Consider the following 19,091-nt stretch of genomic DNA (forward strand, 5'->3'; position numbering starts at 1 on the left):
TCACTGGGGTCACTGGGACGGAGTCGAAACAGAGCCTTAGAGTGAGATGACTCTAGCCCTGACAAAGCTAGAGTAGGCCATAAATAATTTCCAAATTAACGTGTGGAGTTCTCCGGCCTCTGGACAGTAAAATTGCCTCCTTTTGAATTTTAGAGTGATGGTGAGTGAATTGTGACAGTAAAGTATTAGCAGGGTGTCTGTGCCCCGAGAGTAAGTGCTCATATCCTCCCCTGTTGAACTTTATGTAACTGTTATAAGGAGACTTTCCCGGACTAAGTTCCCACTCAGACATTCAGATAAAAATTCTCCACACGAGTGGTCCTTCGAACCGGATCTCTCACCTTTGACTTTTGGATCATTAAATTAACTAAACCTAGCTTGATTAAGCAATAAATACCTCGCTATACCACACTTACCCACATGCACCAGCCACATTGTAGAAAGTGTAATGCCCAGACTTGAGTTGGAACGAGAGAAGAGTTTTGTAATTTTATAGTATTAGACACACGCTTAAGGAAGACAGTGTAACCAGGTTTATTTATGAGTTCTGAGACGACAGAACTAGATATGTTCGGGTCGTCGATTTAGGTTGCATGCTGCATGTTTTACTATTAACTTGCGAAGTTCTATGCCCGTCGGTTCATATGATCTGTTCACCTAATTTTGGCATTTAACCAGAAAGTTCCGAGACACTGGAACTAAGGTATATCACTTTCGTTGTTCAGACTTCATTGTTTACTGCTCCAGGCGAGCACCGTTCATTTTGCTCTGTTCGACTTAATTTGCCAATCTACTTTTTTCCATAATTTTGTACCTCGGTTTACCATCCTTTGTGCAAGTGCTGTAATTTTCTTACTAACCCCTCTTGTAAGCTTAACCCCCGTGTCCTTGGTCACAGAACTTTTAGCGCGATATTGCTAAGTCTACAATTTCACGTAGTCACTTAAAAATTTGTTAAAGGTCGTCTTACCCATGTGTAGCGTATCCTATTTTACTTGTGATTACCACTTGACAAGTTTGTCAATAATTTTACCCTCAGCCTTAGTGTAAGTTTGCACTTTTGTCCTTTTTGTGAGAAACTTTTACGTTTAACCTCTGTGTAAGGAAAGCTTTATGTAATGTCCTCTGTTGTGAGTGAGATTTAGTTATCCTTTGCATGAGGTAATTTCAAGTTTAGCCTTAGCGCGAGTGGTGTTTAAATTGTTTTGCGATTTCCATGTGCTACTAGTCACATTGAGTAATTTTTTGCGACTATCTAAGTTCTATTTACTTTTGTCATTTTGGTGCTAGCCTATACTGTATAGTTGTAAATTGTCATTGCCACTTACCACACTTTTTTTATTGTGCATTTAACCAATCCATGGTCACTTCTTGTGCACACATAGCCGCACAAGTTTCCCAAACCTTTCGAGTAGGGTGAGTTTCCATTCCTCAGACATACCCATAAATCTTAAGAATTTATTTAACTTTGAATTTGCAAACTCCGCAAATCCAAGGGTTTCATCCAAAATGTCTTTACAAATTCTTAATCTCGGTAACCCTCCACAACCTCAGGCTGAAGCTCTCGGCTTGGAGGAACTTAACTTACGGCTTGAGCAACAGGAGGTCGATTTCAAATTTCTATGCGAGGACGCAGATCTGGCCCTCCATAGCCTAAGTTCAGTAGATCTTTCACGCATGTCGTCCCCTGGGTTGGATCACTTTAGCGTTCACATCGGAGGCATCAGGGACAAACTTAATGTATACAAACAGTTTTGGCGGTCTCATTATAAACATCCGACCGTTGTGGCGAATTACCCGATGCTGGTTGACTGTGCAAAACGAATTGAAACGGCCTTCAGTAGCATTGTGTTCCATAAGTCCACTGGCAACCAAGCCCAGAATCAAACACCTGGCGCAAACCCGCAGACTGTTTATGTGTCCGTTGCCTCTGAGCCTGATCCCCCCATTTTTGAAGGTCGTAGGGAACGATGGACAGGTTGGTGGAGCCTTTTCCGTCAAACCATACACGAATCTCCCAAATATTCCCCAGCGGATAAGTACAAGATCCTTGTACTAAGAGGACCAGCCCGGCGTCTTTCCGGAAACAGGATCTGGACAGAGGGTTTGTACGAGAGGACCATCGCTAACCTCGTCCAGGAGTACGAATCTCCTGATCTTGACCGTCATTTGCTGCGTAAGAAGCTCTTTAATATGAGCCCCCCAGCGGATGATGGCCCTGACCTCAGATGGTTTCTGATGGAGTGGAACAATGCTGAGGAAGAATACGTGCAAGTGACCAAAGCCCCCTTGTCCGAAGATCTGTTGGAGCATGCCATCCTGAGTAAGCTAAACCCCACTCTCTTGGAGATAGTTTATCGCCGTTACAATAGCACATCCGTGTCCTTGCAAGAGTTAAAGGACGGACTATACGAACATGCACGCACAAAGGAGCTAGCCAAACTGTTGACAGAGCCAAGCAAAGACCGGCTTCCTGTTAAACCATCTAACTCTGGAGTAAACGGCAATTCAATTACAAAATCGGCTAAGCCCTTCCATAGAGCAACCAGTGATGCCCTTAAGCCGAAGACACCATCCACACCAACCCAAAACCCAGCAAAACCCACTCAGAAGCGTGCACCGGAGCCGGCCAGAGCTCCCCCACCAACAGGTAACCCTGTTCGGTACAATTGTGTTTTCTGTGACCACAATGGTCACTCATCAATAAAATGCCCCCGGTTCCCCGATTCAAATAGTCGAATAACGCGGTTGAACCAACTAGGCTGTTGCACTAAATGTTTTTCGACTCAACATGTTACCCGTGATTGCACCGCCCATGTTACATGCCAGAACTGCCAACGTGGCCACAAATTGCCTCTCTGCCCTAACATCTTGACCGTGAGTCACCAACCTGATGGGCCAAGAACAGACCCACCTTCTGTTCAACTTAATCAGATAGCCTCGAGTGAGACTGAGCAAACCAACCAGGCGAACGAAATAAACCCTGCTGTTCTACCCACCTTCACTGGCGATCTAATTAATGGAAAACTTAAACACACCACCCGAGTTTTCCTGGATTGTGGTGCCCAACGCACGTTTGTTCATCCCAACGTAGTCAAGTCACTGAACCTTGCTCCTGTCGGAAAAATCGTGTTCCGACTCAACTCGTTCAACATGGACGAACCACCTCAGTGTTCAGACTTGGTGCAGTTCAATTTGAAAATTGGTCGCCGCAAGCATAAGGTCGTTGCCATTGTCAACCCGAACGTGGGGAAGAACATAAGGACGCCTGGATATACCCATGCAGTTCGCACTCTAGAGGCTAGTGGTCTACGTCTTGCAGACAGGCAGCCAGATGACAATGCCACTGGCATAGAGATCATCCTCGGAGCCGATTACCTTCCCCGACTCCTGAAACGCACTCACAACATCAAGGGTGTCAACTTGTTCAGTACACCAGGTGGATATGTGGTTTGGGGAGAGCTGCCAGATTGGTCACGAGAAGGGACAGAACCCCCAGAGGTTGATAGTCTGTCGCTCACACTAAACCGCATCAGCGTAACAGACCCTGTGGGAGTAGAGCCCCCCGTCGAGAATCTTTGGAAACTCGATGCTGTGGGCATAAGCAATGAACCCTTCAGCCATCTTGAGGCACAGGCCGTTGATCTCTTCAAGCGTACTACACGGTACGCAAACGGAAGATACACAGTGCAACTACCCTTCAAGAGTGATAGCCGACCAGAGATAAATTTTGGTAGGGCTTTTGCCCAGCTGATGTCCCTTAAAAAATGTAAGGACCCTCAGTTATTCATCAAGTACCAAGCCATCCTTGACGAGTACATAAAGGAGGGCTTTATCGAGCCGGTCGAGCTAGAACCTCATAATGACGGACAAATCCACTACCTACCCCATCATCCTGTCCTCAAAAATTCCACCTCCACACCAATGCGCATAGTATTCAATGCCTCGGCTAAATCGGGACCAAATTCAAGGTCTCTAAATGAATCCTTGTACACCGGCCCAAACTTGGCCTCAAAAATTCAGTCCATGATCCTCCGGTTTAGGGAAAAGCCATTTGGTTTGACGGCAGACATCTCTAAGGCTTTCCTGCGGATTGAGATCGCTCAGGAACACCGTGATTACTGTCGGTTTCTTTTCTTTAAGGACTCCAGTATGTCCGAAGTTGTTGCGTACCGCTTCAAAGTGGTCCTGTTTGGGGCCACCTCGAGCCCATATTTGCTCAACCAGACAATCCAACACCACCTGGATGCTCAAACGAGTAGTCTTGCCTCACAGCTTAAAACAAGCTTCTACGTTGACAATTTTCAACGTTGCTACGACTCGCCCACGGACATCCTTAGTGAAAGACAGTCCATAGAAAAAATTATGCTGGAAGCCAACATGCCCCTTGCTAAATGGACCACTAATGCCCCCATCTCGGGAGACTTCACCGAAACGGGCCCCCAAGATTACGTCGGTCTGGACTGGAACACTGCGGATGACACATTAGCCGTCAAGCTCCCCTCAGGACTGATGTTAGAGGACTACTCACACGTCAACACCAAGAGGAAGGTTGTCTCTCTGTTTTCTTCCATCTACGACCCTATTGGCCTGATCTCGCCGGTCACTATCCTCGGCAAACTCTTCATTCAGAAACTCTGGATGATGGATCAAAGTTGGGATTCACGCCTGAGCGAAGAATTGATCCACGAGCTCGGTGCCATTCTTAAAAAATACAAGGGTCTCGAGAACATTAAGGTGCCTCGAAATGCACATCAGGGTCACCAAGCTGCATTACATGTGTTTGCAGATGCCTCCAAGCAAGCCTTTGGAGTGGCTTGCTACGTGGTCACAATTGAAGGTAAATGCCAGCTCCTCACAGCCAAGGCACGAGTTACCCCTAAACGTATGCTGGAAATGGACGAGAGTCAGTCCATTCCCAAGCTTGAGTTGACCGCACTCCTGTTTGGATGCCGACTAGCCCAGTATCTGATAGAATTACGTCCAGAAACATACGTCTCTACGACAGTGTGGTCCAATGCCTCCACGGCCCTGCAGTGGGTACACAGCCGGCAGAGCACGTCCCCATATGTTCTCAATAGGGTTGAGGAGATAAACCGTATAAGGTTGAACTGTCGGTTGCTTCTCAAGTATGTCCCCACGTCCTGCAATCCCGCGGACCTGGCGTCGCGGGGAGTAGCCGCCAAAGTCGTCCTCAAGTCCAACTTATGGCTTCATGGACCAGCCTGGCTGATCGACGTCTCAGCTTACCCGGACCAAAGCAGATTCCCTACTGAATGGGAGATAAAAGCTTGTCCCATCAGACTTTTGCCACCGCAAACTCAAAGATTTGCTCATTTCTCATCTCTTGATGAGGCAGTTAGGAGCTATGCAGCCTTGCTGCGCCTGACGAGCGGATGGGCCGAGCACAAATTCCCCCATTTAGTCCAAAGGTTCCCACGAAGACCACTTACCGCCATCATTCGTGTGTCACAGGCGGCCAGTTACCCCCAAATATTACGACAATTGCAAGGTAAACCCGCCTTGTTGACGTCCGATGAACGAGCCTTTATCGGACAACGGAAGCCCTATATTGACAATAACGGTGTTCTAAGAGGCCGATCCCGCCTCAGTGATGCACCCCCGGAGTCCGGCTACATGGACCCCATGCTCCTAGAGTCCCACTGTGCTCTCTGGAAACTTATTGTTGAGCATTGGCATGAAGTGCTGCTGCACTGTAACACCTCCACTCTTCTTGTCCACTTGCGCAAGGAATTTTGGGTTCCCCAAATGCGCCAGCAAGTGAAGAAGATTCTCAAACGGTGCATACATTGCAAAAGAGTACAAGGCCAGCCGTACCCGACCCCACCGTTAGCTCCAGTCCACCCTAACCGCCTCAATGCTGAGGTCCCTTTCAGAGTAACTGGACTGGACTACACTGGCGGCTTCAAGGTACATCATTCCCATGTGGACATGGTGTACGTACTGCTGTTTACCTGCGCTGCCACGCGGGCAGTAGCTTTAGAAACTACTACTTCCTTGACAGTTGTGGAACTAGTCCAAGCGATACGAAGGTTCGCTGCCCGATTTGGGATGCCCCAGTGCCTTGTGTCTGACAATGCCTCAACCTTTCAAGCTGGTCAGACACTCTTGACAGAACTCGTACAGCACCCTGTTATCGACGGGTTCAAACGGGCCCACAACCTGACTTGGAAGTTCATCACTCCTCGAGCCCCGTGGCAAGGAGGGTTTTATGAGCGCTTGATTGTGTTTACCAAACTCAACTTGCGCAAAGCCACTTACCGTTGCCACCCTACGTATGATGAGTTTGTGACCTTAGTCCGAGAAGTAGAATGCGTGGTGAATGATCGGCCTCTAACATATCTGGATGCTGACGACCCCACTGATACGCCTTTGACCCCAAGCCACCTACTCTATGGTCGAACCCTCTCATTAGCACCTCAAGTCCACCTGGCTGACTTGACTGATCCTACTTTTCGAGAAGGGGACATCCTCCGCAAAGATTACCAGAAGCTGACCAACATGCTGCAAACATTCCTGAAGAGGTGGAAGTACGACTATGTCAGTTCCCTTCGAGAACGACACCAGAAGTCTAGTCGCCTCCACCCGAACATCCCTAGAGTTGGAGATTTATGCTTGTTGATTCTGGACGAGGTCAATCGAGAGGAGTACCCTTTGACCCGTATACTCGAAGTATACCCAGGTCGAGATGGACACATCAGAACAGTCAAGGTCCGCTCCGCTAATGGAGAGTATGTACGTCCAGTCAACCGACTCATACCTTTGGAGGTTAACGAAAATGGCCAAACACTATCCGAACCAAGTGAGGAGGAACCTCCTAACACCCCTCCCCTCGAAAATCTCGACAGTCCTCCTAGAGACCAACTGGCCGAGAGAAATGATGAGACCACAGCCGAAGCTAGGTCTCCTGTAGTCATCGCGGCGCCCCGCCACGACAGGCCTACACGGGCCTCTGCTGAACGTGCACGAGCCCTATTCCAGGAGATCTTGTAGTAGCTTTACATAGTCTTCATCAACCATGTGAAGGACTGCTGAAGTTTTTGATTTGTCCTTCCCTCCGCTCTTATCTTGCAGTTGTAGTTACCCTTTTGTACTAAGTCACAGTTAACTCTGTTTTACTTCCGCTTGTATACGTACCACTTTTGTTTGACTCTCGCTTGTAAATCGTACTTTGCACTCATCTCGTACGCGGTTGTGGTTCAACTTAATGCCAATTGCTGACATAGCATAGCGCAACTAGTCACATTCATTCTTTATTCATTTAGTATACAGTACTCATCTCATATACTAACATCTAATCCACATTGCATTAGTCTACACTAACCCTTCTCCTTTTCCTCCCTTTATCCCCAGGGTGTGAAGAATTTTCTTCACTACTCTTCTTCTTCATAGTTTATACGTAGACTTTGTTATTGTTCGTGACGTCACGGCAGGGAAAAATATGAGTAATGTGTCTTTCTTGAGCGAGTGTCACAAGATTAATACTTTTGTGTTGTTTGTATATATTATTCTACCGTAAGTATTTAGGTACAGTATTTTAAATCTCTTAATTACAACTCAAGTCTGCTAGTCTAGGAGATATGGTTGTCCACACACGTAAGCCCGACTTGCTAAATTACCTTTTAGTTTCATTTTTTATTCTGTATGCCAGTTGTTTAGAATTAGGATTATCTTTGCCCCCTGGAGTTGCAAGATTTCTCCTTGTATTCTAAAGTGTGTTGCTTGAAATTCACAAGGCACAAGGTTTTTGAGCCTGTCCTAAATGAGAGTTGGCACCTCAAGACTGTAGGCCTACGCACCAAGATACGCTTTTTTTTGGGAAGGAAGGAGGACACAGCTGACCTGAACTCAACCTCACAAACATACAGGCAACGGTACGAAACGGAGCTTCCCAGTCAGGCTCCAATGTCAACCTCGTGCTCCCACTCTCCATCACTAGCCTGTCCCCTTACACAATAACTAGCCAAGAATACGTCGTAGAAGAGGTCAAGCAGATGACCAGTGTTAGTGCATAGCTGCTAATTCTACAGCACGTCGGTTCCAGTCTTGGGGGCTAGTTGGAGAGCTTGGTGGGGGCCGTTGACTCTGCAGAATAAGTGCTGTAGGCCTAGTGAGCAAATTGAAGACCGCCACATTTAGGACACGGGCGCCCACAACATATAAAAATCTTGTGAGTTTAACTAATGGCCATTCCCCCTTTAGATAAGTTTCAATTTCTCATAAGTTAAGTTTAGGTATTATTTTGGCATTACATCTTTCGGGCTGTGTGCATGGAAATTAATGTATTCATATATTTTTGATCTTGGTAATTGCTTGAGGTCACTGACCACATGTTGGGACCTCACAGCATCCTACCGCACAAATTGTTGATCAGAATGTTTTGACTTATTTATTCTGTTTGAGGTTTAATCCACGTGTTAATTCCGTTTAACGTTTTCAAGTTTTTTGTTGTAAATTCACTTATTCATTTTATCACATGTAAAACTTATAATTGAGTTACTGATATTTTTTTCCAATTTTTAATTTTGTTGTGTTAAAATCATCAAGTTATTTCCATCCCCTTTTTCTGTAATAAATCATTTGGAATAGATTACACATTTTGGTATCTTTAACCACATTATATGAATTTTACCAATTTATACTAGGACGGGTCAGAAGTACCCAAGGTGTTGAAAGTAACCTACTCTAAACAGGTAAGTTGGTATCAGCGAGTGTACGCTCTTTTACTTAGTGCTTTGAAGGTGAAGATCCCCATTTAACTTTACTTTATACTTTTATACTCCACTGTTCCCCCTTTTTTTTTGTCTCTAATTGCATTAACGTAAGATACCTGTACAGCATCTCACTGGGGTCACTGGGACGGAGTCGAAACAGAGCCTTAGAGTGAGATGACTCTAGCCCTGACAAAGCTAGAGTAGGCCATAAATAATTTCCAAATTAACGTGTGGAGTTCTCCGGCCTCTGGACAGTAAAATTGCCTCCTTTTGAATTTTAGAGTGATGGTGAGTGAATTGTGACAGTAAAGTATTAGCAGGGTGTCTGTGCCCCGAGAGTAAGTGCTCATATCCTCCCCTGTTGAACTTTATGTAACTGTTATAAGGAGACTTTCCCGGACTAAGTTCCCACTCAGACATTCAGATAAAAATTCTCCACAAGTATTTTTATATATTCTTACAAAGCTGGTCTTCATGAGAGCAGGATATTTTATTCACGTATTTTATTTGTGTATTTAAGAGATGTATAACCAGGTTGTAAGGTGAGTTCCACTCAGGTATGATCAAGTAATGTATGTAAATTTCATAAGACTTTCGTCATTTATTTAGTTTTATTTTCATTTAGTTCCATACATGTAAATTTACATAATTTTAAAGAATTAAATTTTCATTTCATGTAGTTTTGTTACAAAGTCTTAAGTTACTTGTTAAAAGGTTTGCTGTATAACACACCCGCTAGGGATTGCATCATGCTTCCACGTGGTTGGAAGTTCCAGGAATGTTCTTGACTAAAAATTGTTCCATTTTTTAAATTTTACGAAAGGAGGTGGGCGGAGTTAGCTGAGAGAGAGTTGCCTTACAAGCAACGTTAGTATCCCTTCTTCAAATAGCTAAGCTGGCAACCTACACCACTAGCGCTGTGCCCCCACGTTACAAGAAGGATATACTAGAAATTTCTAGAGTGAATTAAGTTAATATATATAGGACCTAGCAATGCTTACGAAACAAAAGAGATCCAGCCTATCCGTTTGAAAGAGCCAACGTCCGCCAGCCCTCTCTCCAGCCACTACATACCTCCTCTCAAATGTGAATAGTTATTTCTCTCTAACATATACTGTGTATAGTGTTGTTCAAATGTTGGCGATATTATTGTGGGGTAATTCAAGTGAAGTTTGTTAACGTAAGAGAATCTATATTATAAAGTTTTTGTAACATCACCATGTAACAGTCTTTTTTGACCTTTAAAAGGCATATGACACTGCATGGAGATATGGTATACTTAAAACCATTCATGAATTGGGATTAAGAGGAGAGCTACCACTGTTTATTAAATCATTTCTTTCACAAAGAGATTTTCAAGTGAGAGTGGGGGAATCTATCAGAGAGAAAATGTCAGGAAGAAGGAGTTCCCCAGGGTAGTGTGACCCTATTCGTACTGGCAATTAATGGGATATCCTCAGTCATTCCTCAAGATATTCTCTCTACACTATTTGTGGATGATCTCTCTATATCATTTGCTGGAGCTAGAATGGCAATGGTTGAGAGAAAACTACAACTCACAATTGACAAAATTATCCAGTGGGCCGATATGAATGGGGTTAAGTTTTCAACAAGCAAAACTACTATTGTCCATTTCTGTCCTATCCCGGGAGTACATCCAGACCCGGATATATACATTATATACATTTTATATACATTAAAAGTGAAACTAAATTTTTAGGATTGATTTTCGATTCTGGGCTTAGATGGGTTCCTCACTTTAAGGCGTTAAAAGCTAAATGTCTTGAGGCTCTGAATCTTTTAAAAGTATTGTCCCATACATCATGGGGGCAGACCGTAAAACTATTGTAAAGTTATACAAGGCCCAATTTTTTCAAAAATAACTTATGGGTGTAAAATATACTCCTCAGCCACCTCAAGCCAATTAAAGATATTAGATTCAATACATCATGCTGGTATTAGATTGTCCACAGGAGCGTTTAGAACCTCACCTATCCCTAGTCTCCTTGTTGATGCTGGAGAGTTACTTCTAAACCATTACCGAATGTCTCCTATTATTCGGTATTGGTTTAGATTGCAAAGACTCCCTAATTCTTTAGCCTTTCAGACTGCATGCCTTGTAAGGCCCTCAACATACTTTGAGTTGCACCTAAAATCTTCTCAACCTTATGGCTTTCGGGTGAAACAATTATTAAACAGTCTTGATATAATTAGAAATAAGGTGCTTCCATTTAAGATATCATCAACCCCTCCGTGGAAATTGCCAGAGATGTCATTTTGTAAATATTTTATTGGTGTTAAGAAAAACATGACTGAATTAGAAGTTATGTCTCTTTTTATGGAACATGTTGAAGAACATAGGGAATCAACTTTTATATATACTGATGGCTCCAAATCTGATGCTGGCATTGGATTTGGAGTATATAGTAGTTCTTTTAACTGTAGAGGTGCACTTCCTCCAACATCTTCCATATTTACTGCCGAACTGTAAGGCATACTAACCGCTATTGAGAAAATAGCATCTAAAGAGGAGGGCAATTTTACAATTTATAGTGATTCAAGAAGTGTCCTTCAAGCTTTAGATGGTTTTAATTCTAGTAACCCTATAGTTTTAAAGATTTTAGAGTGGCTTTTAGTTATTGGTCTGAAAGGTATAACAGTTTGATTTTGTTGGGTTCCGACACACGTAGGTGTGTCTGGAAATGAAGAGGCAGATTCACTGGGAAAGAATGCTGCAGCAGAGTTGTTATCAAGAAGGTATCCCATTCTCTGTAATGACTTTTTACCAGTAATTAAGAATTTTATTTATAACAATAGGCAACAGCATTGGGATAGTTTAACTGAAAATCAGATGAGAGAAATTGCGATTGTTATATCCCCTTGGAGGTATAATGGGATGCCCCGAAAATGGGAAACTACTCTTTGTTGTCTCCGCATTGGTCATACTCTTGATGACACGAGTTTCTTCTGGCTGGCCAACACCAACCATATTGTGACGACTGTTTGATACCCTTGACAGTAAGGCATTTGTTGACTGAATGCCCCACTTACAGCACAGAAAGAAATAGATATCTGTTTGAGGTTTGGGGTGAAGATGGCAGGTTCATCCTTGCCAAGATCCTTGGACATGATGTGTCATACAATGTAAGTGGCATTTTTAAATTTATATCAGAAGGAGGTCTTCTTAATGCTATTTAGATTTTATAACATATTTAGTTTTCTGGTTTTAATTGATTATTCTTTTAATCTTTATTTATAATAAACAATATCGGCGTCAATGACCTTCAATGTCAGGATGCCAGAGAACTTCCAATCATTCATTGTAACTGGCCCTGTGTAATTAGGTTGAACTGTAAGGTGCATTTATTTTTCATAGCCATTCTGTAACCTTGTGTGAGCCAAAGGACATAGGAGTAACAGTTAAGTATATGTAAGTGTATTTCTGATTTATTTTCTATGTGTTAAAGTGTCATTTATTCATTAATTGTCAAAATTAGATATTTTTATAAGTTGATTTCTAGTGAAACAAGTGATTGTATAATTTTTTATAGTGTATAATTTTTTTGTCGTAGTCTAAGGTCTGGTTCAGATTTAATATATCGAGTGATTAATTTTAGTGTTAATTTTCTTTGGAATTTGTTAATTTTTAAGGATATATATATATATATATATATATATATATATATATATATATATATATATATATATTTGTAAAGTGTGTGTTGTTTCGATCACCAATATTTTTCTCGGTGCTTTGCTCTTATCCGCTGACCAAGAATCGAAGTAAGAAGTTAATTTAAGAATATTTTCCGTTAAATGTAAAGTAATTACCCAGTTTTTCTTTTGAGAGTAATGTAAAGAGACCATTTAGATATTCAGTATTCATATATATTATCATCTGGGCATTGCATATTATTCTCAGAGCTCAGAGGAAGTTTTCTGTTGTGTATTGAATTATGCAATATATAGCAGGCGAGTTTGGGAGCTCGGGATTTTATGTAATTTGCTAGTCGTAATAATGTATATATATATATATATATATATATATATATATATATATATATATGTATATATATATATATATATATATATATATATATATATATATATATATATATATATATATATATATATATGATAAATTTTGCACATTTGGACGTGTTTGTCATATTCATGGCTTATTTGAATATGACAAACACGTCTAATTGTTCAAAATTTATCATTAATTGAATGCCAAGTCACAAACATACCAATTAGCTACGATGGTGAATATGGGTTGATTTCAATTCTCAGTACAAAAAAACCTGAATTCGACAGGTATAAGTACAGAAGAATTGTTATTGACTTTTATCTTTCTTCGTGGCCAAATGGTAGTGTCACTGTTTATACAAGCTTCCCGGACTACGGTTCGACTCCGGGCCGGTTAGAAGCTCTTGTCTTTGTGTGATTTCGCCCGGGGCTCTGATCCAGATGTCGTTAAGAGAATCCAGACGTTAATGTATAAAAAATATATGGCTTATTTGAATATATATATGAAGTAAGAGGTTGATTAAAGAGTAGTTCGTTAAAAGTATGGTAATTACCCAGTTTTTGTTTTGAGTGTAACTTAAAGAGACCTTTTAGATATTCAGTGTACATATATATCATCGTCTTGGAGTTGCCTATTATTCTCAAAGCTCGGAGGTATTTTTCTACATTGTATCAGATTATGTAATGTATAGCAGGTGAGTTTGGGAGATCGAGAATTTACGTAATTGGTTAGTCGTATATATATATATATATATATATATATATATATATATATATACTATATATATATATATATATATATATATATATATATATATATATATATATATATATATATATATATATATATATATATATATATATATATATGTATGTATGTATATATAGTTGAAGGGCTTATTTCTAGAATGTAGTTCTCCTCTTTTTCAGTGAACATTTTTAATTATTTGCGTATGATTGTGAGCATTTGCCTTTTTCCATGCTTCCTCTAAGATTATCTCATGGAATTCCTTTAACTTGTCACACAGCCTCATTCTCCAGATTATTCGAAAAGGCTGTTTATTAAGAGGATAACCTTCCCTTTTCACTAGGGAGGTAAAGCTGTTTACTCCGTACGATGATTTTCTATAGACAACGCCCATTGTCCATTAGGATCTGTCCGTTACCAAGCACATCGACGACATCCACAGACCAACAGGGTACTGCACCATCTTCAGAATTGAGATACTAGTTCACCGTGACCTTTGCAGATCATGGGTTTCATATGAAAACCGACTCCTCCCTCTGCGCGCCGTCACTCATCTTGCTTCTCGATGTATTTGTCTGTTTTATATGTTGGACTCTCCATCGTAGCAAATCCTATTTCGGCAAGCAGTTTTTTTTCATCTCATTTTAATGTATATTTGTGATCAACGTTTTATTGTGATACCAGTGAGATTTTTTTTTATTGTGGTTATCAATTTTTTGTATTGGCGAGTGTTTATTGCTATCTTGATGGACCTGAATGAATTATATTTTTCCCAAAAATGTATTTTTGTAGAAGTCATAATTCTTAATTTAAAAGAAAAAAAATATAATATACTTAACATGTAAGTTCAACTTGAGCTGAGATTTCATAGCGAGGTATTCAATCACTTTTCTTTATATTTTTAATGCTTTCCATATGATTTGATTATATCATATTTAATGAAATTTTATATTCAAATCACTAGAAAGTCAAGTTTTGTAATCTCGTTTTCGTCAACCAGTTGCTATCCAGTTTATATCTATTGTAACTAAATCGTTTTTTTTTTTTTTTTTTTTTTTTTTTTTTTTATTATCTGGAGAGTAAGTTTTAAAATACAAGTTGACCATAGAATCTTTAGTTGCAATACCTGACTAGAATAAACAAACTTTAACTTTGTCGATGTAAATTGGCATGTTTTGCTATGATCATATTTGTTTATTACTCTGCGAGAGCTTCAGTTTCAATATCTAGACCTACACACACACATACATACATATGTTAAAAAATTTGTTTTTTCATCATCCCCTTCATCTTCTTTGAGAGAGTGGCTCAGGAAGGGAAGGCTTCCAGTTTCTCAGCAAGTCTTTAGAGTTAATGTTGCTATACTCACACCCATTTCCTTAACACAAGCAGATGCCCGTTCCCACTTACAGCAAGTTACGTGGGTGGGAAGCAGGAGAGAAGTACTCCACGGGTCTACCTATTGCGGTAAATCTTAGTCCCGTACCAATTTTGGCTGATTGCAGGACCCACTTATATAGATCAGCTGGGCAAAATCAGCGCTAATTTCCCGTGACGTCACACGATCCTGAGGATCACCGGTAGCGAGCGATGAAAGGCTTATCATCCTTCCTCCTTTTCAGCACAATATTCAATCATAATTAATATAGTAAATTTGTTATATACAGTAGTATCATATATCATCCGTTATTTTTGTTGTAGATTACAACAATAAGGATCAAAGAAGGTATGTTTTTCTTTTTATTACAGGATATCTTCATCTGGAACTTTGACCCCCGATTGTTCCAGCTCATTAGATAGAATTTTTAAACATTTTTTCCTTCTCTGAGAGACCTTCCATGTCTGGCATTAAACACTTCCATCATAAATGTTAATTGGGAAAAAAAATCATCAGAAGGAGGATATAATTCACCTCGGTTTACTTCCTCTACCCATATATTTTAATTGCTGTCATTATCACATACTTTGTTACCTAAATGTGTGTATATGGTTGCAATTTTTTTAGCTATGAAACCTCCAAGATATCTTAATGCTTATTCAATAACCTGTGAAATATCTTTTTATAAGTCTTTATCCTTGCAAAGTTCCAGATAATTTGGTAGTTTCAAGTTCTAATTTTCGTCAAATTTAAATTCTAAGGCCCTAAATATGATACTAGTTGGGCAGATTTCTAATGCAATGTTTCTTTCTTGTGCCGTACTAATATCTTTATCAAGCTTTGACTCAATAATCTTTGAATCTTGCTTACTGCATTGTGGCTCAGTATGTGCTTTTTCACCAACAAGTCTCACGTTCGTACCTAATAAAAGTGTCCTGAATCTATATTTGATTTATATTGGGTGTGATTGATCGTAGGGTCAATGCAGCCCTGATTTGATTTTTGTGCCATTATATGATTTAGTTCGTGGATATTTTACAACTTTTGAATACCCCTATGGTTGACTTGCTTGTGAAAATTACTCCTTTTTGAAATTAGTATAGACTTCTTGCAGCTGGAGGTTTTACCCTCATTAAATTTATTAGTTCCTCTACCTCATTTAAAACCACAATTTGTTTTTCAATATCCACAAGAAATCCATTCCTCACAGGCATATTTCCTTACATTATGATTTGTGTTTGTTATATCAAACCAGTCAGTGACCAGAGATATGAAATAAGAAATTTCCCTCCAGTTGGTTGACTTTAGCAAATTCTTCTCTCCTAGAAATTTTAAGGTATTTGAGCATGATTGAGATAACAATTGTACGGCATATTTTGCACTTATGTTGTCCACTGACAGTAAAATGCATTTTATTCACATTATATGTCAAACCACACTCAGACCCAACATTGTTGACCATTTCTATGATAATTGCAACTGAAATATAACTCACATCCTGCAAATAAAATTAAGAATCAATACAATTATTTCTAATTAGTTTTATAAAATGAGGAACATCTGCGAAAGCGTATATATTTCTTTTAGCACATGGGTGATATTTGGTTTTCTAAAAGATCAATTATCAGTTCCTTCCACATGCAGAGGTTTACTGACCCTATGTCATGTATCATTGCAACGACAGAAAACCCATGCTCTCTACTTGCTTGATTATAACCAATAGAATTTTGTTAACATTCACTTGATCAAAGTCAAAGTGTACCGGCTGTTTCCATCTGCCAACAAGACCCCTTATCATAACAACCAAGGACCCACTTACAGTAGATAGATCAGCCGGACAGAATCAGCTCTAATTCCCCGTGAAGTCACACGGTCCAGAGGTACTGAGCGATGAGAGGCTTATCATCCTTCCTCCTTTCCAGCAGAATATTCAATCATAATTGATATAGTAAAATTGTTATATACTATCATATATCATCTGTCATTTTGTTGTAAATTACAACAAAAGTGATAAAATAGTATGTTTCTTTTTATTACAAGATAGCTTCATGAGGCTATATAGAATATCTGTTCCCTAGTCCTAACACCACACTTTTATTACACACATTTCATTTAAACTTTAAAGTACCAATTTTTCTGTTGGAGTGAACGTTTCAATATTTGCAGGTAAAAGTATTAATACAGATTTTAAGATCACTGGTTCTCATTTAATGTACTAGCACAAGGCAATGGGAATCAATGGCGTAGCCGAGGGGGGGGGGGGGGGGGGGGCAAAGGGGGTCAATTGCAACCCCCCCCCCGATGAAAATCTTGCCCCCCTCCCCCTGGTGAAAATCTTGCCCCCCCCTAGAGAGGGGTCTTCTTGCCCCCCTCTCAGAATATAAAATTTTCATGTCGTTTGTTTTAATATCTCTACTGAAATGATTGAACATCTATATTAGGCGATCAAAGTCTGTAAGTTATACAGAGCTCTCAACACTGATATCTAAATGTGTTATTTAATACACGCTAGATGGAGTTAGAAATCGTACAATAATTTACACCTATTTCTTAGTAATTAAATAAAAACAGTTAATGTGGATATGGTCATAGGGAAAAAAATGCATGTAAAGCAGTGCTGCTGAAAATTGTACAGTTGAAACTTGAATCCTATTGCAAATTCTGTGTAAAAAAGTGATAAAAAGTGTGCAGTTGTATTGTATTTCTACTGCTTTGTAAGAGGTGTAGGCCTACTGGAACATTGTAATAAATGAGTTGTGCTTTTGCTACTAAATTCAGTATAGTGTTATTACTGGACTATCATCATGCTGAGTGCATTCAACCTTGTTCTCGAAACTGAAACTCAAGGTACCACAGAGAAGAATTAAAGTTCAAAATGCATAGTTTTATGTCCAGGGAGCGTGCCCCCTACACAAGATGAGGGGGGTTGACCATATGATTATCCCCCTCCCCCCTAGAAAATCATGTAACTGTAATGAGGCTGAACTTGAGTCTTCCAACTGGTACATCTGATTTTCATGTCTAAGGTGAAAATTACTATTCTGGATGCTCAGAATGCATCTCAGACAGTCTCAGAACTGCTAGCTTACAGACCCCTTGCCGCAAGCTTCGCCCCCTTGGGCCTCGCATAGGGGTGCCCCCTTCAAATATGACCTTGCCCCATGCTTGCCCCCCTCTGAGACACCCCTGGCTACGCCACTGATGGGAATCCCTTTTTTAATCTCAAATATTTGTAACACTTTGGCCGTAAACTGTGCAGAGTCAAAGCCGCTGCAATGTCCCCACTGCTCCATTCATGCCGTCTTTTCTTAGTTATTATGGTTTCAATTTAGTTCTACAAAATAATTCACTTCAACTATTTTCAGCCCTCTTAATAACTCCATTCCTTAAAATTTGTACTAAATTTTCGGTTCTTTGACGAATGTATAGGCTATTTAAACCCATGATTAGTAGGTCCTGAGCACGACCAATGGATCTCGGACTTTGTGACCCACGGTGACTCTCCTTAATCTTCTGTCTGGCAGACCTGTTCTAAGTGGGTCCTGATTGCACCTTCCAAAGATGAGTTGTGCTATTGCTACCTATTTAAGCCGTTTTGATGTAAGTATAATGAACTATATTAGGTGAATACACAGACAAATGTATATATATATACATATATATATATATATATATATATATATATATATATATATATATATATATATACAGTATATATTTGTATATATATATATATATATATATATATATATATATATATATATATACACACACACACACTACACACACACTGTATAGTATCATCATCTTCATAAGGTCTTTGCTAGTTGGACAAAAGCCTCGGACATGTCCTTTCACTCGCGGTCTTTTATGGTCGTTCTATCCCAGAATATTCCCGTAAATTTCTTAGCCCGTCAATCCATTGTCTTCTCTACCATCCCCTGCTTCTTTTGCAAAATCTAGGGACCCATTCTTTTATTCTTAATGTCCATCTATTATCTGCCATTCTCATTTATGTCCTGCGCAAATTTAGAACCGAACAGTTCTTGATTTCGCGAACTCTCGATTTTGGGATTAAATGATAAGCCCTTCTCCTGGGCTACGAATAGAACCTTTTCCTGAAATTCAGAACGGACGGGACAATAGACATTTAAACCACTTGATAGGTGACTGAAATGTCAATTGTCCTGTTCTGATTAAA

The sequence above is a fragment of the Palaemon carinicauda genome, chromosome 28 (assembly GCF_036898095.1).
Source record: "Palaemon carinicauda isolate YSFRI2023 chromosome 28, ASM3689809v2, whole genome shotgun sequence".
NCBI lineage: Eukaryota > Metazoa > Arthropoda > Malacostraca > Decapoda > Palaemonidae > Palaemon > Palaemon carinicauda.